Below are 21849 nucleotides of genomic sequence, written 5' to 3' on the forward strand. Positions count from 1 at the left end.
CGCATATAAATAAATAATAATTCCTGTGTTTGCCGTGTCTACAAATTAGCGCAAGTTTTTTTCCACAATAGTGACGCACAATTCACTTGGATGATGCACCTTTATAGGGTCCATAATAACAGAGAATAAATACAAAACAAATACTTAGTACAGTTTAAGTGTATACTAACATAAGAGACAAATAAGAGTTGGCAACACTTGATTAACCGCCTGCGACGAACATAATTTGTATCCGTAGATATGTATGTAAATATTTTGCCAGCTGCTTCCGAGAAAAACAATAAAACTGAAATACTTTAGATTCGACGTGAATTTCGGCCTATACAAGTAGAACTACTTGTTTGCGTACTTAGTATGCGTGCGGGTATGTAGGTGAGCGCTTTTGCTAAAAATGGCTCAATAGAATAATTATCATCAGAACTCAAGAAGGGTAAACATTATCTTATACATATCTCCTATTTATATTTAAATTGTATTTATAGCCAACAACTGCTCATACCATATCTTTTAGGTTTGCTATCTGCGTAAAGAAACAAAAAAAAAAAAAAAACAAAATTAAAAGTGAAATTAAAAATATTTTTTATCACCTCTTTATTTGTGTTGCTTATGCTTTTATCCATTGCGGATTTTGTGCTATAATTTTCGTCTTCTTCTTCTACTTGTTTTGCTATTAAATTACTGCTGATTTATGGACTTCGCTTTAATTACTTAATCATTAAGCAGATTATTTATTTAATTACTTTTTGTTGTTCCGATGTCGCATATTACTTGTAAACCCCGCACTGGTACCCGGCAAAAAATCTTTTGGCGATTTAAAACTCGCTGAAAAGCCAAGACAAGACGTGACTTGAAATAATAAATATGCTGCAATTACTTCGATACGAGTTTTAAGTGCAAAAACTAAAGAGTTTTGTATTTGATGCTCGTTGACATTCACAGCAGCAGGGAATCAAATTCCAAAGCGATAAATTTCAACTGATATTAGATGTGTGGTTCATAATGCATAAATAGCTCAGAGATTAGAATTCCAGTTACTGAACAAGTTCTTAGGAATGTGCAGAGGAATCTTAAAAACAACAGTAAATTTACTCATTGAATTAAGAGGCATCTTTTCACTCTCAGTATACTCTAAACAACTGTATATTTAAAACATCCCAACTTTCGTATATACAGTTATAGTAGCCGTAAGCTCTTGCAAAAAAATATAGTTAATCTTACGAATCATATGTAGAGTAACCACAACACAAATAAAAAAGTTCACCTTGAATATTTTACCTACTCAAGAAAATTCCGACTTCAAATCGAAGCAGTTTCAAACAAAACAAGAAAAAAAGCTCTTGTCCTTCACAGGTGCATTTCTTTTCGTAACTTTGTGTTCAGTTTGTATGGAAGCTATATGCTACAGTAATCTGATCTGGAAATTTTGTTTGGAGATTATATTATTACCTTAAGCAGTAATCCATGTCAAATTTCGTGAAGATAGTTATCACGTCAATTGCGAAAATTTTCCATACAAGCCTTTCGTTCTGATCATTCAGTCTGTATGGCAGCTATACATACGTATGCTATAGTTAACCGATCTGAACAATTTCTTCGGAGATAACATTATTATCTTAGAAAATAACCTGTGCCAACTTTTGTGAAGAAACATTGTCAAATGTGAAAGTTTTCCATACAAGAACTTGATTCCGATTGTTCGGTTTGTATGATAGCTATACGTTATAATGGTCCGATATCGGCAGGTCCAACAAGTGAGCAGCTTCTTAAAGAGAAAATGACGTTTGCAAAATTTCAAAACGATACCTTACCTGAAGGACTAGTTCGTATATATACAGACCAACGGACATCGCTAAATTGACTCAGCTCAACATACTGATAATTTATATATATACTTTATAGAGTCTCCGATGCTTGCTTCTGGGTGTTATAAACTTCGCGGCAGACTTAATATACCCTGTTCAGGGTATAAAAATTTAAATAATGTGGCTGAGGCATTACTTGGTTTTTGAAACCGCAACTAACTTCACATTGTTACCAATTCTTTTCATGTGTCATTAATGCAACGCTAGATAGGATTGAGAAAATGGAAAAGAGCGACGTGTAAGAAAGTTGCAATAAATAAGAAAGCAAGAAGAGCGCTAATTAAAAACTCCTATATAATGGATCATAGGACCCTTACAAATCGTCAAAACGCTTTGAGCCTCTTACAAATTTATTAAGACGGCAAATATCAGTTTCGGTTATTTATTTTTGTTCGCCGAAAGTAAGACTATCGAGATGTTTAAGCCTCAGACTGGAAAAGCTAGACAATGGAGAAGAAAGTAGCTGGATAATTGCACTCTCCTCCATACAACTTTGACAACAAGTGTCCGTTAAAATTTTAATTTTTAAGAAGACAGTGAGCAGTAAGAATGCCGAACCCGACGATTGCGGAAACATGTACTTTGCTAAGGGCAAGTAGTGAAGTAGATCTTCTGGGTTCTACACTAGGCCAAAAGGATCTCGCAAGCATACAAGAGCACGCGGAGTCCATTGATCCAGTATTAGAACGCAAGAGGCCAATGGGCCTCCATCTCGGTCACTTTCGATGTGAGCGGGGCTAAGGTGCTCCCTGTGACCAGCTCATCGACTTTGCAGTTGCCAGTGATTCTGCTATGACCAGGCACTCAAACGAGTCTAGCATCAAGTCACCTCTAGTGAGGACAAAACACTCTTTGACTAGCTTTGAGCGCACAGTTAGCGAGCTCAGTGCTAGTATTGGCTGCGTGGTCAATTTTTTTGTTTCTATGTTCCTAAATAACGTGTTTGTTAGAGTGTAAAGGCAGATATATGACAATTTATTTTGTTTTCAAAAGTCAATAGATCTGGAGTTTGAACATACTGTACATGAGTATAGAAAAGTGATGACAATTAATATCCTCAAAATTCTGTCAACAATCGGACCATCAGAAGGAAGCAAAGGCCCAGATGCGGCTAGCTTAAGCCAATACTAGAGGATCTGTGTTCCGCCAGGTCAACATCAGGCCACCAAAAATATAATAGTGACTCCCACCTTAAAGTCTAGACCTAGCGCCAAGTGATTATTACCTGTTTTACCTATGGCAAATGATTTTGCTGTAGGAAAAATTGTTTCAATAAAAGCTTGTGAAAATCTACTGCTCTACTGTTCCAGCTTTTTGTCAATTTACTGATATATTATTAATATTGCCGTCATTACAGCAATTCTAACTGGTTTGGTGGCCAACATTGAAGAAACAATATAATATCAGGAAACCAAATGTAATACAAAGAGCAGCCTGTGCAGGGGTAACAAGAGCTATTAAGTGATGATCGACCGAGGCACAAAATGTTTGGACGGATATCCGTAAAAAGCATAACGGACCTAAGTAGATCATTGTGAGTACCGAATGGTTTGGGCGCGACGATGAAACTGGATAAAAAGATTATAAGGTCCGAAGGTAGTACATCAAAAAGGCGCATTCAGCGCTAATTGAGCCCAAGAGGACAGCACTATTACATACCTACCTATCTGGCTTCCAACTCAAATGTTGGTCATGTCCAATCTTCAGTTCATTGAGACGTGATACGATTATCTCCCACGGCTAATCTAATCTAAATCTAAAAGAAATTGTGAGAAAACTTAGAAGCTTTATCAAATCCAGAGAGCCTTTAAATGGCGCTTGTTTGTGACTCACTTAAAACATAGTATTCCTATAAAATAAACTGTTACTGAATGAACAAATAAAGAAAACAACCACCTGAAATAATGAAAACAGTTTATTTGAATTCGCAACTTAAGCTGCTACTCAATTTACCTTTAAGTGTGTCATCAGTTTGAAATAAATTAGAAAACCTGCAAGTGATAATTTAAAAACAGCTGGTGGTTTTAGAACCAAAACTTCATGGAAACAACAACACATATTTTCTAAACTAAAAGTGTGTATTTCGATCAGTTGTTCTCAATTCTACTTCAATTGCATGCTATCAAGTGTTTGGCTATAAAATTGCTGAATAAATAAGAAACTAAATCAATAACACTCTTTGGTGGTAACCATTGATTACCGCAAATACAAGTAGGATGAACGAACGAGCTGAGTCGAATTGAGAATAACAACAGTGTACGTTGTAGTTTTAATATTGACTACTATTTGTTATTAGAAAAGAAAGAGTGTACGAAAAATTTGCTAAAAAGGGAGAATGAGTAAAATAAAATTGTATAAAAACCTTACAGTTTGCACAATATTGAAGGATAACCGACGTAATTGAAGAAGAAGCATGAGAAGAACACTGCCAGAAGCGAAATAACTCGGTGCGACAGGCAAAATACATATTTTTCTCCGCACGTAGGGTAGAGAGTAAACGAAAGCTTCATTAAATCCACAAGCAAGTAACCGAAAAATGCAGATTGCCATCGATTGTGGTTGCCATTAGGTAAACGATCTACCGATGAATATTGGAAAAAAATCAAAAGCCAAAAATGCAACAAGGTAGCCAAGTAATATTGCCAAGGAAAGAGCGGAAAAAATGGAATTGAGGTGCAGACATCTGTTGGAAAACTTTGCTACACAATTTAGGTCGTCAATATGTGCAGACAACATGAGCGGGTAAATCGTCCGTTTCGAGAGTGCAAATACTTCATTTGAATGGGGTTACAAGTGGGCAAGAGTAATTACTATATACACGTGTGGAAATTGTATTTACTCTGGGTGTATGTATTTCTAATGTGTCACTCAAACAATTTACTTATATGATTTTCTCTTATGAATACTCGGTACTCAGTTATTTAAGTAGCTGGGGGTTAGAGTAAGGTCTGGTTTGATTTAAACTATTTGCTGGAGGAACAATTGATCATTCGAAGGGACATTCTTTGACATGTGTTTTTTGAAGATTATCTCTTTCAAATGTTCGCCTCGGCTACGTCGCAGATGGTCCATCCATTGAGACCAATTTTCAATGACTCGTTCGAGCATTTCGTAAGGTTATTGACGATTGACACGCGTGATGTTTTGCTGCATCGCCTGAATCGAAGCGGGATTGTCCACATAGACTTTAGACTTTACATATCCTGACAGGAAGAACTCTAACGGTGTGATATCACACGATTTTGGCCAAAACGTGAAACTATCTGCTCACCGAAGTATCCTTTCAATAAATCCATTGATTGATGCGATGTGTGGGAAGTGACGCCGTCTTGTTGAAACCAAATGTCGGTGAGATCTTCAAATGTCGAGCTTCAATTTCAGGCTACGTTCTCACTGGAATCATTTTTGAGAAATATGGACCGATTATTCCACTGGCCTACAAAGTACACCAAACTTTTTTTGTCTGGACGAAATGGTAGCTCTTGGATCTACTGGTTGGTTACTCTTCTCCCAGTTCATCGCTGAACAAAATTTGGTTCGAAAACGTCGGATCTTCTTGGAATTTTTCAAAAGCCCTAGCGAAGCGATGTCGCTTAGGAAGGTCGAGCGACTTCACTTTTGCACAAACTGTATTTTTTATCTGGTCAAGGACTGTCAAGTCGGCTCTGTTGGGTCAGGTTACCCTCTAGACGTGAATGAAGAAGAGGTTTTGTACGTTAGGACGATACTACTTCTCCCTATACTGACGTGTCCAAAATTGACTGCGGAGTAGGGGCTGGAGCATACTCCAATAATCTTGATATCTCTCTTTCTATCCGTCTACCAAACACTCAGAATCTTTCCAGCGGGAGTGCTAGGCACAAGGAAATTCATAAAGCAACCGTTTACACTAGAGTGTGTGACATGGAACCAAAGACCAGAAATAATATATACAAACTGACAGCCACAATCGCGAGACACTAGCTTTTTGGGAAGCTTATGCTAAAAACCAACCTTATAACAATATTTGTCGCCGTTGCAAACTAGAAGGGAATTCGGAATCTTCACTTTCTCTATGAATGTCCAGCTCTATCACATACCCGACCTAAACTTCTTGGATCAGGCACCAAATCTTGAATGGCTACCCATAAAAAGTATAACGGACATAAACAGGCCCTTTGGGCTTACTAAAATAAGCATCCAGCACTAAGTGAGATCAAAGTGGCAGCTTTCCTACCTATTTACCTATCAACGTTTGGTTCAAATTGTTCGAGTTGTATTGAATGAGTATAACACGATTTTACCTTGTAGCATAAAATAGTAGAAGAAAATACACTATTGAAGTTTGGTTGATATAGTTTTAGTACTTTGTGAGATCGGGTGGAAAGGTTGAGCTAAAAATATTATAGAGAAGTAGACCTTAGTGTTTCTTCAAATCAAAAAATAATACATGGAAATGGGTGTCAAAGCCAATTTTGCATATAAATATAATATGATATTCCTATCTCACACACACGTTCTAACCCACCAAGAAATATACTGTTACGTAACAAAATTTTGTGCAAATGACATTGATAAGTATCTTTAGTTGTTGTTAAGTGTCCATCAAGTGCTTAAACACAGCTACAAATAATGCAAAAAAGTCAGTCAAAAACAAAAAGTGTGAAACGACCGGCTTAAGATTCTTGAAATGAAATTCTTTGCCTTTTATAAAAATGAGTCATACAAAAATTTGGTAATAATGAAATTTTCGATGCTTTCAACGTAAATATACACACCACACAAAGATGTATACCCACACAGACTTAAATAGCAACGTATACCTATATGCAGCAGCTCATCAGATCATGAAGTCGAGTAAATATTATGGTTTACCTACACCTATTCACATTTGGTAAATCAATTTTGAGAGCTGTTAAAATTGATAAGACTACAAACATATCTACGACTTTGAATGAAAAGAGAAATTGTATTTGTATGTATGTATATACTATACTCGGATGTGCGTGTGTGTTTATTTTTTTTTTTGGGTAGCTCAGTAATACTGATAATGTCTAGAAATTTTTACATTCATGGCATGATGCCGGTGCAATGATTCATAGCGCAAAGTCACATGCTTTCTTAAAAGAACATCTTATCTGCATGTGCGTTTCAAAATTGTTTACAATTTTGAAGGTTAAATTATTATATTGTTTTTATTCAAAACGGAAATGAAAGTGATATTGAAAGCCGAAATAATCGAAAGCGATTTATTAAATAATATTAATAGATCCGGCCATGCGTTGCTGTGAATGTAGTATACATTAAATATTGTGATAATAAACTAATTATGTAATACAGTGAAAATATTATTTACTAATAAAGACAGGAACGTTATTGCCGACTTATACCGGCTTATAAATTCAGGAGGATTTCATTTTGAAAATGATTGATGGCAGTATTTGTCAATGGAGAAAACAATGAATTTTCGAAGTCCTAACCGGAAGATGAGATTTTTGACTTTGAGCCCTTTTTATAGACATGGCGAGGCTAGGGCCAAACTAGGGCCTATTGAATTTCGCAGTCAAAATGGGTATTTTAAAAGTATTTCTGGTGAACTTTTTGAAGGCATAGCGACAAAATTAAAATTCCGCGGGTAAATGAAATTTCAAAAAAATATTTTTGCTAAGTTTGTTGGACTGTCCTCAAGTACTATGCCAAATATGAGCGCGATCTGTCAACCAGTTTGTTTAGAGCGGCTGCTTAATTCGGTACACATATACGTACCTCAGTTGTGCGTCGCTATTTTTTCAATTAATGAAAATAACGAACAATCGAAGTTGTATCAAATTTTTTAATTTCATGCATTTATGTGGAATCATTGCGAATGTTTCCAAAGGCTTGCGGTGATTGATTTTATCAAATACATAATCCTAGGAGTGGTAGAAAGCCTTCAAAGACCGAATATCGAGAGATCGTTAAAGACATGCCTCGTCCTGGACGACCTTTGACCTTTTGAGCTGATAAATTAGATGATTAGAGTAATGGCAAGGGAGCTCGACATTTCTTGCGAGTCCATTCGAATGATTTTCGTGGATATTTTGGGTATAAAATGCGTTCTTGCCCAACTCGTCCCAATAAAGCTGATTTTTTCCGAAAATAGTACTATAAACAGGTCTCTTTGGACTTATTTGAACGTAGGAATTCCGGTCCCACATTCGTGGAGAGCATTATAACTGCCCATGTGACATGGGTTTATGATTTTGACAGCAAAACAAATCAACAATCATCGAAGTGGAAGGAAAAAATAAGCCGAAACCAAAAAAACTACGTCAAAGCCGCTCAAAAATCGAGGTGATGCTCATTGTTTTTTTCGATATTTGTGACCTGATGCATAATGAATTTGTTCCGGAGGAACAGACGGTCAATAAGGAGTTCTATTTGGTCGCATTGAGGCGTTTCGTGAGAACATCTGTCGAAAACGACCGGAATAGCGAAAGAACAATTCATGGATTTTACACGATGATAATGTACCATCGCATCGAACCACGATTGTTGCCGACTTTAATGTCAAACCCTCAAGGAATACCATCTATCAACCACCGTATTCACTAGATTTAGTCTCAAACTGAAACTGCCGTTCCGTGGAACCCGTTTTCAGTCATTCGCTGAAGGCTGAAGCTCATCCCAAAAAGTGCTTATGAAAAGTATTTCGAGAACTGAAAAAATCGTTGGCATAAGTGTATTACATCTCGTAAGGATGAATAATTAAATATTTTGCGTTTTATTTACAACTGCGGGTCTTTTTATGCCACAATGTGTAAAAATATGATTGCTTTACAAAATAGTCCATGCCAAATTTCGGGAGAATATCTCATCAAATGAAAAAAAAAAATTCTACAACCATTTTATTCCGACAGAAACTATATGTGGCATTTATTTAAAAGCTGCCTTTAATATGCAAAAATATTGCATAAACATAAAGGCAGCTTTGTAACCACTCTGTCTCACTCGCTGCAGCACTGTGTTCACACCCTAAGTACATTAGATAAACACACCACTTTCTTCTAAGCACTAAAATGCAAAAGTTCAATGCCCTTATTTCCAAATCAATTTCAGCATTCTACTTTCAATATGTCATTCAACTGTGCCACAATTTTGTTATTTCGATTTATATATATATATATATATTACAATTTTAGGTAATCATAAAAATCGACTGAAAGTAGCACTAAAATGGCAGCAGAAGCCGAATTGACAGCAAATGCACTCACTCACCCACTCGAAGTGAAATGAAATCAATTCCAAATCAAATTTTCGTATTAAACTGAATGTAGGGAAAAAAATATTTAAGAGAATAAAGCAACTAAAAGCAAACACTGTCATTCCATTCCATTTCATTCAATTGCAGTCGACTGCATGTTGGAGAGTTTTTAGAGTAAATAAAGTGAACATATCTACGAGCTGGTATACATATGTATATATGAGTATGATATATTGACAAGGGCATAGATAGCGAGAAAGTATTTTTTTTGGTACTTTGAATTTACTTTTTTTTACAAAATGTATAAATAAATTCTAAATTATGAAATAAACAGGAATTTTATTTTTATAAAGAGACTAAATATACATATTTTTCCTAAAATAATTTGTGAAAGCTTAAAAGATTTTCAATTGTTTTGTTACCATTTCCTTCAATTTTTTGAAAAATTTTTTGACATAAGTTTGGATTTTTAAATTTTAGTACAGAAATTCCAAGGTTTATTCGGCTAAATGCCATACTTCGCTGACGACAATTTTAGCGCTAATACTCGATTACATTTGCTAATTGAGATACCTATTTTTTGGATCAAACTAGTTGGGAACTGTTGCTTATAGACAAACTAACTGTGCTAATTTACATTTGCTCAGGTATCCAGTTGTTTATAATGAAAACAAAGTATCCAGTTGCAAACTAGTCCAAATCGATTCGCGGCATATGAAAACACATACATCATACATACAAGTTTCTAATCGCAGTTTCACCCACTCTATTTCATATCTTCTATGTGAAAAATAGAAAACGCAAATATCAAACAAGCAAATCGCAATGTTCCATGCCGGGTCGCCGTAATACGAACAGCAGCATATCTTGAATTCTCGCGAAACTGCATTGATGGCTGTGCAATAAAATACCAGTCTTATTGCTAGAAAATTGCTCATGAAAACATTCAACACAGAATGTCGAAGAGTTCAAAAGTTCAAACAGCATTGTTTTTGTTGCACCTTTATATAATATATCCGCACGTGAGTGATACATATATCAATGTACATACTGTTTTCATAAATAAGCTCAAATTTGTCTAACATATTTGAAACATTTGTCAGCCAATTCATTTTGGCACAGTTCGGAGAATTTGCATGATGGCTTCGCGTGTCTTCAATACAATGATTTGATATTTTTCGTGACATAGCTATAAATTCGAATGCATTAGTTACAGTATAAAGTAGGACAATAGAAGAAATTAATGGTTGTGGTAGGCAAATTTATGGAGTTATATAACATTTGTAAGGTTTTATCGAACATTTTTGTAAAGATTTTTGGTAGATTTTTAATCTGATTAAATTAGTTCTTACCGCAATATAAAAATCCGTTCCGTTTATTATTTCCGTATATTTCAGTTTCGCGAGTTTTCATATATTTAGATGTAATAGTTTCAGTGGTAATATAACCTCACTTTTGGTAAATTCTGTAAAATGAAAAACAGACATTTTGAGAAAATAAGTTTATTTGTAGATATTATTTCTTTTTTTTACAAATATTAAAATTTTTAAAATATGCCAAAAAATATTTAAGACAAATTTCAACAAAAAATTTTGAAGAAAAATATATTTAAAAGAAATATTTAAAATTTTCTTCAAACATATTCAAAATTTGTTTTAAATTAATGTTTATTTATTATTTTGTTATTGGAAAAAAACTTTCTTTTTTCAAATTACAAAAATTTGTAAAGAAGCAAAATTCTAAAAAAAAATCAAAAGAAATATTTCTAAATTTGTAAAAATACGAATTATTGCTTATTTCTTATTTTAGTATTTTTGGGAAAAAAAATATTTTTTTTTTTATGAGAAAACTTAAACAAAAAAGATTTTAAAAAACTTTCATTAAAAATTTAAATAATTTTCCAATTTTTTTAATAATTTTCAAAGTATTCACCACATTTTTAAAAATTAAAAAAATCGCAAAAAAATTCTTAAAAATTGTATAAAATATTGAACAAAATAATATAATAAATGTTTTGAAAGGATATTAAAAAAAATGTCTTGAAATACTTTCAATATTTTGGCATTTGAAAAAAAAAAATTAATTGTTTAGATATCGAAATTTTTTTAGTTAAAAAAAAAAATTAAAAAAGAAATGAAAATTTCTTTATAAATTTTCAAAATACACCACGAATTTCCTCAAATTATAAAATTCGGAAAAAATAAATCTAAAAAATATATTTTTCACCGAATTTTTGAAATTTTATAAGTCCCGAAATAATCTAAAAAAAATTTGTAAGACATTGAAAAAAATATAAAATATTGAAAAAAAATCTAAAAACGAAAAAAAAAATTAAAATTTCTTTAAATATTTTAAAATATGCTACAAATTCATGCTTTTTTATTTTGGTATTTGAAAAAAAAAACATATCATTTTTCTATAAGTTGAAATTTTTTATTTAAAAACAAAAATTAAAAATATTTCAAAAAATTTGTTTCTAAAAAAATTTAAACTTTCTTTAAGTATATTCGAAGTTTTCCACGAATTTCCTCAAATTTTTTTTTTTTTTTTTTGAATTTAAAATTTTTAAAAAATTTGTGAAATTAAAAAAAAAAAATCAAAAGTAAATTTTTTATTAATGTTTTTAATTTCATTAATTTTTTTTTTAAATATTTTTTAGATATTTTGAAAAGGACTGTTTGATTTTAAGTTTAGAAATAACTGTAACTCAATTTTTTGTTAAGCAAAAAGATATCAAACTTAAAAAAAAATTGAAAACCCCAAATATATATAAAGCCTAAGTGTATCTCGATTAGTTTTAGGTGATATGTACAAACGTTAGGTGAGCAAAACTATTATACTATGTAGCAACATGTTGCAAGAGTATAAAAACAAAAAATAAAAAAAAAATCCAAAAACAAAAAAAAAATATTTTTCAATCTTTTTTTTTAAAATATGCCACTTATCAATTATTAACATATACATATGTACAATTTGTTTATAATTAACAGCGAAATTGCGGTCACGCTGGGAATAACCAAATGGTGCTAACCAATTATCACCATTAATTCTGGTATGTAGATATGCTTGAACTATTTTTAGATACTCTTTATTGACAATTACGCACACTCAGATACACACACACACACAACTGTGCGAAAATAGCGCAAATTTGCTGTTGCCCTTGGCTTCAAAGCCAGGGTTTGCTTGCTATTTTTATCAGAAGACAGAAGAAGCTTGTGCGTGCAGCGTGATTGGGGGCTCAACTGCGAGTTGCAAGCACAAGTGACGAGCGACTCCCTTATTTTATTTTTATGTAAGCGCATTGTGTGGTCATTAATGGTTCGGTTGCTGACTAAATTATCGCCAGTAGTGCGCAAGCAAAGCAAAAATATCTGCAAAACCGTTGTTGTAATGAAAAGAGAAAAGCAAGAGTTGCAGACGCCCATAAATTTGCGAGCGTTTTTTTACCGCAACAAAATATTCAAACATATATTTTTAACTTATAAACAAGAGTTGAAGCATTATTTTTATTTATAATCTGCTGCATTTCGCTGAGTCATATTTTTAGATTCTAAGTAAAGTTTAGTTCGTCGGAATGTTTGATCTTAAAATGTTTGTGCTTTAAAAATAAAAAAAAATGGCTTTTTTTACTTATAATTTTCGAGAGGAACCCTTTTTTCTGTTTTTTATATCTTAAAAACAAGGTCGCTTGGAATCAAGTGCTTGTAAGATAAGTTTTTTCCTTTGGCGAGATATCTTCAAGAAATTTGATTTGGAAATTGTTCAGATCGGATCACTACAGCAAATAGCCCAAAATTGTGGTATAAAATTATCAGGGTTTCAGAAGTTTTTGGCCAGCACAAAATAGTGACTGAAGGTCGTGAAATCATCGAAAACTTGCCTCCATCCATCTCTATTAACAAGTTGAAGAAGCAGCGCTTGTAAATCGTCTTATTCGAATCAGAGAGACAGCAGATATTCGTAATAACAAGATCTTTTATGTATGAATCGACTTCAGACATTTTGGTTAATGTTTTGGGTAGGAAGCGTGTCAATACACTTGTATCAAAATGACTGAATCTTGTATTAAGACGTCATGGAGTTGAGGAGACAAAAGAGATGCTTGACAACATAGCTGAGTACTTTTTATTAAGCATATCATTACTGGTGACGAGACGTGGATTCATGAATCTACCGTTGAAACAGTCCAACAATTTAGCGATTAGCGCTTCAAAAATGAGCCGAAATACGAAAAAACTTAGTTTTTTATCTGTCATGGTTACATTTGATCAGATGGTATCAAGAGATTCAGATTTTCCATTAAATGTTTCTCATGAAATCCACTATTATTTGTCTTCATAGAAGACATGTCATGAAGGCAAGAACATTCCTTATCCCTTCTTAAAGATTTAGGACACGCCAGTGTATGGAACTATACAATTTTATGTAATATAATGACTTTGAACTGCCATATTAAAGGCAAGTAATATTATTATGGACAAATGTTGTACTCATTTATCTGAAACATGTGCTGTAAATATTTTACAAAAGCGGCAATTACATTGATAAGCGAACTAGCTGAAGACTTCTTTGACAACAGTACGAGGGTATAACAGATGGAGTTGCATGGCATAATTTCGCAGTCTCTAGAATGTTCGGAGCGCACTCAAGAGTATATATAATGTAGTCATATGACTCATGGACTTTGCAATTTGCCATATAGACAATTAATTCATGAAAACGAGAAATTTATTTTATGCCATGTTGCAAGCGATAAACGTCTTTCAATCACTTCAATTTGCGGACATTTGCTGGCATTCATACTGCAAACGCTTGCTTACAAACCGTTAAACGATCGCGGTTATCTGCGTCTCTTTCCTTGCAAGGCATTAAACTTGATAAGCTCGGTTGGGTCACGTGCCCAACTGGCTGTGCTATGTTCTATGACAAAGCATTTTGTCTGTGTGACATTTGTTGATCCACTGCGGTCAGCGTGTGGGTGTGTATGTGTGTGTAGCGGTCGTTGCACTTCATCTGCTGCATGATGGACAGTAATTCGTGGAACGCTATTGCTGAGCAACCGCGTACTTGAGGTCATTTACAAATTGCATACCAGTGTACCTGTTGATTTAATTGTTTTCCTATTAAGTGCGACGACAAACATACATGCATAGATACATAAATACATACATACATATATTTATATATGTATAAACGAATTGAACTCAGCGATTTTGAGGAAGAGCGGCTAATTAACGAGCTTATCATTTGGAATATATTTTTAATCAAACAGGAAGGTTGTTCTTCCATGTCTCATGTTTGGGTTGGCTGATTTTTGACATAACGGTAAAAATTCCATAGAGTTCAAGAAATTTCTTGTGTTCATATTATAAATAAGAATGTATATTCATAAAATACATTTTAATACATACATTTACTGGTATGTTTTGTGGATGTTTTGTGTTTATGAAGATCTTTTCTATGAAAACTAGTTATGAAAACCTTTTATAATGCCTTAAAAAATAAATTTTGTCATTAGTTTTCGTTTTCTAGAAATATCCAAACAATTTTTTTTAGAGTTTTATGAAAGATGTTTCTCTTTCGTCTTTCCACATATGCATTGGAATTAATTTTTAACGGGTTATCCAAGTAAAGGTACTTTTTTCAATAACCTTTTTTTGAAAATCACGCGCGAGCCGTGTCAAGCTGTCATGTTTTTTTTTTGTATAGTATTCTTTGGTCATCATGAGACCCAGCATTCCTTGTTAAATAATACATTATCGAATAGACCGCGTTCAGTGCACAATGATGAAAAAAATATAGCAGCCGTACCTGAGAGTGTACACGACGACCGTGAAGAGTCGGCTCAGCGCCGTTTGTAGCAACTCGTATTGACGTATGAAACGACTTGGTTCATTTTACGTCAAAATCTTAAATTGAAAGAGATCAAAAAACAGCTTTTGCAATAATTGAATCTGTTTGACCTTTCCAAGCGACAACTCTTCGCTCTATAGATTCTTGTACATTTCCAAGAATATCCGACGTTTTCAAGGCAGATTTTATTAAACGAAATTGGTGTGGTTTGTGGGTCGGTGGAATCATCGGTTTATATTTCTTCAAAAAATTATAACCGTTAATACCGGCCGTAACCGCGCCATGAAAACCGACTATTTGATGCCAGAAACTGAAACTCGTGATCTCGGCGACATTTGGTTTCAACAAGACGACGCCACTTCCCACACAACACATCAATCAATGGATTTATTGAGAGAACACATAGATGAGCAGATAATTTCATGTTTTGGACCGGTCGATTAACCACCAAGATTATTTGATTCACACCGTTTGACTCTTTCCTGCGGAGGTCTAAAGTCTATGCGGACAATCTCGCTTTGATTCAGGCCTTGAAGTAAAAAATCACGCATGTCATTCGCCAATTTACAGTCCAAATGATCGAACGAGTCATCGAGAATTGGACACGACGGCTGGACCATCTGCGACGAACAGCGGCCAACATTTGAAAGAGATAATCATCAAGAAATAAATGCCAAAAAATGTTATTTTGAATGATAATAAACATTAACCATTAAATTTAAAGATTCTGTGTGAATTGTGTGTGATTTGTGAATACGTGCGTATGTTTAGAAATGTTTACAGTGAAATTTCCCATAAACAGAGACTAACGAACCAGCCTTTCTGTTCAGTTATTAGATATGTACGCTTAATAGAGCGTTAATTTATAACAGCTTTCGCTGTATTTACAGGGTAGGCCATTTAAAGTTGACCCATTTGTTTCTAAAAAAAAAGAACAAAAGAAAACAATGTTTTTTGTTCATTTCAAAAATAATTTATTTTGGTCCAAGGGGATTTGTTTCAGCTAATATTTAAAAATTAGATCGCGTAAATGGGCACCTTTAGCTTTGACAGCTAAATGCACTCTTTTTTCGACATTTTCCATGACTTTGGCCAATGTTTCGGATGATATGGCGGCTGTTTCACGTCGAATGTTGGCTTTCAGTTGAGCTAAGGTCTTTGGCTTATTAGCGTATACCTTGGATTTCAAATAACCCCACAAATAAAAGTCTGGTGGCGTCAAATCTGGTGATCTCGGTGGCCAGTCAACATCACCATCACCAGTCAAGTTCGTTTTCAGCCATTTCGATGGCCCATTTGCCAAAATTAAGGCGTCGCGGATAATCAGCTGGGTTTAGTTTTTGTGCCATTTGAATTTTATATGGAAACATCTTCAAATCTTTATGAATTATGCGTCGGAAAGTGGTGCGAGAGATGTCTAATTCCTGAGAGCGGCGATAACTCGATGTCGATGGAGTCTCCTCAATACTGGCTCGTACAGCTTCGATATTTTCATCAGAACGTCTTGTGCGTTGTCTGGATGCATGACTGGCCTTACTGAGATTACAGGTGTTCACAAATTTTGCGTATAAAGACTTAATTGTGTTCTTAACTGGAGCACTTTTCACTTTATTTTTTTTGCGAAACGCATGTTGAGTTAACACAATTGAAAAGTTATTTTGAATATAAAGCTGAACAATTTCAGCGCGTTCTTTTGGAGTGTACTGTTCCATGGTATAAATTGTCTTCGAATGACGCTTCTAACGCGGTATGACATTAGCCGATTTGTCAGCGCTGTTAAAAGTTACAGCGTTGCCGATGGGTCAACTTTAAATGGCCTACCCTGTATTATTTATGATTTTTTTGACTATCCTATCTTCTAAGTTTCTTCAAGCTGGACACAGTGTGCTAAATTTAGCTAAAATCGGTTCAGTAGTTTAGGAGTCCATCGCGGACAAACAACGTGACACGTATGTAATTTTTATATACATATAAAGTTATGTCTATAGAACAACGTAAAATCTCTCGATTAGTTCATTTTTATAAATACACTCCGTTAATAGGAAGCTTCTTCCTATTTAACACCTGTATTCATTGCGTATTTATTGAGCCCATTACCGGCGCAAATACCCGAGATTAAACCAGGGTTTCGCCGCCTCGAAATTTAATGAGTTTGCCACACAAATACACACTTATACATATGCATATAAGTAGACATGTAAATATCAGTTGTTTACTTAGAAGCTTTGTCCGTTTATGTATTGGCGCTGACCATGCGAAATGTATTTATAACTTTTCAATTTTCACAACTCTAGGTTGTTTAACTGTAAATTTGTTTACACTTCGCACTTGAGCACAAATCAGTTATTTACACCAACAAAATCAACAATAACAACAACAGTATTTCTACGTATTGATTTAATCACGAAAAAGCGTGTGCCACAAATAAACGTCAGCGCTGGCTTTAAGTCAATTCATTTTAAATTTCCTAATGGGAAAATAATTGCAAGTCATTACGAAACACACACACAACCGCAAGCGTACTTCGCTGCCTGTGTGTATGTGTGTATGCGCCGGCAGGCTCAACTAAAGCTATTAAAATTTGCGACACTCATGCTCTCCCAACGCACCATTGCAATGCCACTAATATGCATATATTTTGTGCGCATGCAACATGCCCCTGCCACATACACACACACACACAACAAATGCAGAAATAGCCAAGTGAGGCCCGGGTAGCGCAGGCGGTGCGTCGCTGGACGCCAGCGGGCGACGTTGGAGCGAACAAGAAATGCATAAAATGTATTAAAAAGCCAATGCGTTTGCTGTCGGTTGCTTGGGTCACGTGATCAGCAATGACAGTGGAGGCCGCCGTATTGACTCAACCGCCAAGCGACGACCGACGACTAGTGGCCAGTAGACCGTCTGGCCGTCCGCACAAAATTCGCTTGATTTCATCTGCAAGCTCATATTGTGTGTGTGTGTGCATGTGTCTGCGTTTCAAACTTACGGTAAGCACTTTGCTCGCCTGTATTCACAATGTGCAGATTGGTTTGGATTGCATTGCGGCTCCGCTGCATGTTGATAGTCTATTAGTTATTGTTGCAGTTACCTGTGCACGAGCTGCGGTGGCACGGAGTGCGGTAACTGACATCTGATATAATATTTGTTTGTTCGGTGCGCAATGAAAATTACTTGGATTCCTTCGTATCGAATCGAATGTGACATCACGCACATGAATGAGCAGGAAAAGACCCGTTGGGAAAGTAGCGGGGATTTTTAGAAATAATTTTGAGGAATGTTGCGAAAAAAACTCGGGTTCGTCTCGGTTATGCAGATCCAACTGTCGTTAGAACAAATCGGTTCTGCATATTAGCATGAATTATAGCTATTCACTATAATTTTAGTTAACTATCAGTCTTGCAGAAAGGTTTTTTTTGCTGAGGGGATCATGCATGCAACCAATAGTTCCAAACTGGATGACTGAAAAAGAGTTGAAATATTTTATTGTTGTTAAGTTTCAATAAGCAATGAATTTCCAACAGGGTATTTACTCAATTTACTCATTTATTTGCTTCCTTATATTAAATATTTGCAATAAGCAACATATGAACATTAAGGCGGATTCAGACATTTTTGTATATTTGTATGAAAAGTTTCCATTTGAAAATCTGGTTTGGGATTCATTTCAGAATACCAAAAAGTTTCAAGACCTTACTTATTCGGCAACCGTCTTATATTGAACCACTTCCATACAAAATCTATAGATTATGCATAGAAAATAATTTCCGTAAGCATCTCATCACCTTGCTACGTCTGACTGCACCTTGAGGGTAAACATAATACGCAAGTACCACATATGCCGAACATTCTAACATGCATCACTGCGCTAAGTACTTGAAATGCAGCAGAAGTGCGAAAGCGCCGACGCCACATAACAAGCGAAGAGGTAGAAAAGCAAACAACTAAACAGCAAACCAAACACACACACTCGGCTTTACAGCGCTAACCGATCAGCCGATCTAACAAGCAGGACCACCCCCTGCTAACCGAGTACTTGTGACGGCACTTAAAATACAAATTTATGCCCGACTGAGCTGCAACTGTCGAATGCCAAGAAAATGCGACAGGTTGACGAGGATACGCAATAAGCGCGATACTACGATACTGGTTGTGTCCAAGGTGCAATGAGCAGCCACATGTGCATATATATGTGTAAACCGCGTAAGACCTCTAACCCCGTGCGATAGACCGCTTCTGCTTTCACGGCGGAACGGCACTGTATGGCTGAATGATTCGGACTGCAACGGTGCCACAGTCGGCGTTGGCAAAATTGGCATTTGACTAATGCATATGGGCGTGTGCGCTGTGCTGTTCGGTGGTTGAGGCCAAGTGCGAAAAGCGCACACACAAACCGTAGATAAATACAATAACACAATACTATGTTAAGGCGTACGAAGGCAGCTGGAGCTGCTGTGCTCGAAGAAGTACTTAGCAAGCGTCTGACTTTGGGCGCTGAGGTGTTACACGCGGAACTTCAAAGTTGGCTGGCTGCCTGGCTGGTTGGTTGCTCGGTTGGCTGCCTAAGACTGCAGTGCCATATTTCGAGTGCGGCTGCGGTTGTTGCGCTGGCGTTGGGGTGTGTCGAAGTGTCATTTGAGTTTCGTTGCCGCATGGAAGATGGCCAAGAATTGATGCAGCAATAAATGCGGCGGATTCTCAATCAAGTAAATGGGAAATCGGTAATTTCCTGTTGATGCCGCAGCAATCAATGTGCGACCGCCCATACGCCGGTACGCCGGTACACCGGTGCGGCGGGCCATCCATCTACTCGATTTGTTAACCGTGAGCATGTTGTTATTGGTTGTTGTTGTGCTTGTTGTTTGCTGAGCTCTGTTGTTCAATTTACAGATCTGACGCAATAAAAAAAGTCGGTTTTTTATTACATACGATATGCATATATGTATGTATGTCAGCGAACAAAAATATGCATATGAATGCGGATCAACATACGAAGCGGTGCCGATAGGTACTGAGCCTCACAGGCACTGAAAAAGGAATCGTGTCAAAATCTAAGCTGATTTTTTCGTAGGATTAAGTGATAAATTTTCACGATCTCATATAGGAAAGTTCTGTGCGGCATTGGTGGGACTGGTCCAAAACGATTCTTTTAGATATGGCTCAAGCAGCTCACGACTTTCGGGCTTTGACCAAGTATCCTCTGGATAGCCAAAAAATATCCCGTTTGAAGGCTAGCTAAAGTGAGAAGGCAAAACATCCCTCCCCAGGGTTGTGCTGGGCACGAAGTGTGCAGTGTTCAGTGTTACGGGGACAATTTTGCCAAGTTTGACTATAAGCTTAAGCTTTATGCTAACATATGGATTCACTGGTGTACACTACAGACCAAGAAACAGTCGATTTCAGTGAGCACATTTGTACCGAACTAGACGAAGATTCTTTTGGAGGTGATGCCAGCCGTTTCCTGCTAATTGAAAGGTGTGGTTTATACCGAAAGAAGGTATAAACGGGTTTATTACTTATTACGGACGGAATTACTTCAGGAATCGTACCTAAGTGGAAGAAGACTGTCTTGCTGGCCGGAAAGGTGATGACTACCGTTTCTTCTGATCCAAAAGATGTAGTTTACACTGACTACCTGGAGAAGGTATAAAAGTTCTCAGGAATTATTTCAAATAATAGGGCAGATTAGGCATCGATTTGTAGAAATAATTACTCCATTTGGCGAAATGGTCGAATTAAGCTACGAACTATTATTCGACACCATATTTTTGAGACATGAATCTGTACGACCTCTATGTTGCTTCAAAACTTCAAACGGATAGAAATGTATATAGATTGAGGCGTCTATCTTTCGAAAATTCAGCCTCATTTTCAGACTTTGTAAGTGGAATTTTAACTCAATCCAGTGTAGAGAAATAAACCTCGTTTTTTCGACAGAAGTACTTATCGGTTTGCCCTCGTGAGTATGTTTTTATATACATACGTATATGTATATTCATATAAGTCGAATATTCATATATGTATATATATGCATATATATATATATTTGTATGTATGTATGCGTAGTGAAGCAAACACGCTCGTTACCTGCCAGCACGCACGTGAGTCAAGCGCACGCCGGCCCATAAGTGCTTGGCTTATTTACGAGCATGCTTTTCTGTTTGCATATCTGTACATATTGCATATATGTATACATAAGTGCATGCATATGTATGTACGACCGGTTCATCACGGTCATTGTATCTCAATAGTTGGTAACTTATGTTTGTTTTTCTTTTATATTTTTATGTATTTTTAAGTCTTTCATATTGTCTGCAGCCATTCTCTCGTTCTCAGTGATTGTTGTTGTTGTTGTTATCGCTATATTTTCTGTTGATTGGCCGGTAGTATTTGTGGCATACGCTATTTTTAGTCGCACTCAACAACATCTCGCCAGTTAAGCATTGCCAGACGTTGCCACTGCGTTACCACCCCGCTCACCCGAAAGCTGCTCCACCGCCACGCACCCGCTCACGTCTTTATTGCATGCTTTACGATGCACTTATTGTACGCTTCGCACACAAGCGGCCATGCACAAGTTGCAGATTGCCTATGGCGTCTGCCACGGCGTGGCACATGCACAAGCGTCCTTGAGAAACGTGCACAATTTCTGCAGCCAAAAACAATAACAATAACAAAGCGCGCACTCACTAAAATGATAACAAAAATTTAGCTGAAAATAGCAATTGCCGGCCACCGCACTAGGTTGTTATTTATTATTGGCGGATATGTTGTTGCTGTTGTGGTTGTTGTTGTTGCAGCTGAGACGTGCAAATTATTCGTGTGCTACTCTCTCATAGCCGCCACTGCCCTTCCGCCTCGCTCAGCGCCTGATGGATTTATTTATACGCCAGCTCATGCGGCAACCTT

General features: G+C 36.0%; 1 protein-coding gene across 2 annotated transcripts in view; it reads right to left on the reverse strand.

The window, feature by feature from the left end:
- LOC125776865 (sodium-coupled monocarboxylate transporter 1-like) overlaps nucleotides 1-21849 on the reverse strand; it is a 99293-nt gene that overhangs the window by 58506 nt on the left and 18938 nt on the right. For both annotated transcript variants that reach the window (XM_049450589.1, XM_049450588.1), the window contains exon 2: nucleotides 10437-10549. The gene's annotated coding sequence lies outside the window, so the exon portion shown is untranslated. The remainder of the gene's footprint in view (nucleotides 1-10436; nucleotides 10550-21849) is intronic.

This window comes from Bactrocera dorsalis, chromosome 2 (assembly GCF_023373825.1).
Source record: "Bactrocera dorsalis isolate Fly_Bdor chromosome 2, ASM2337382v1, whole genome shotgun sequence".
Lineage (NCBI taxonomy): Eukaryota > Metazoa > Arthropoda > Insecta > Diptera > Tephritidae > Bactrocera > Bactrocera dorsalis.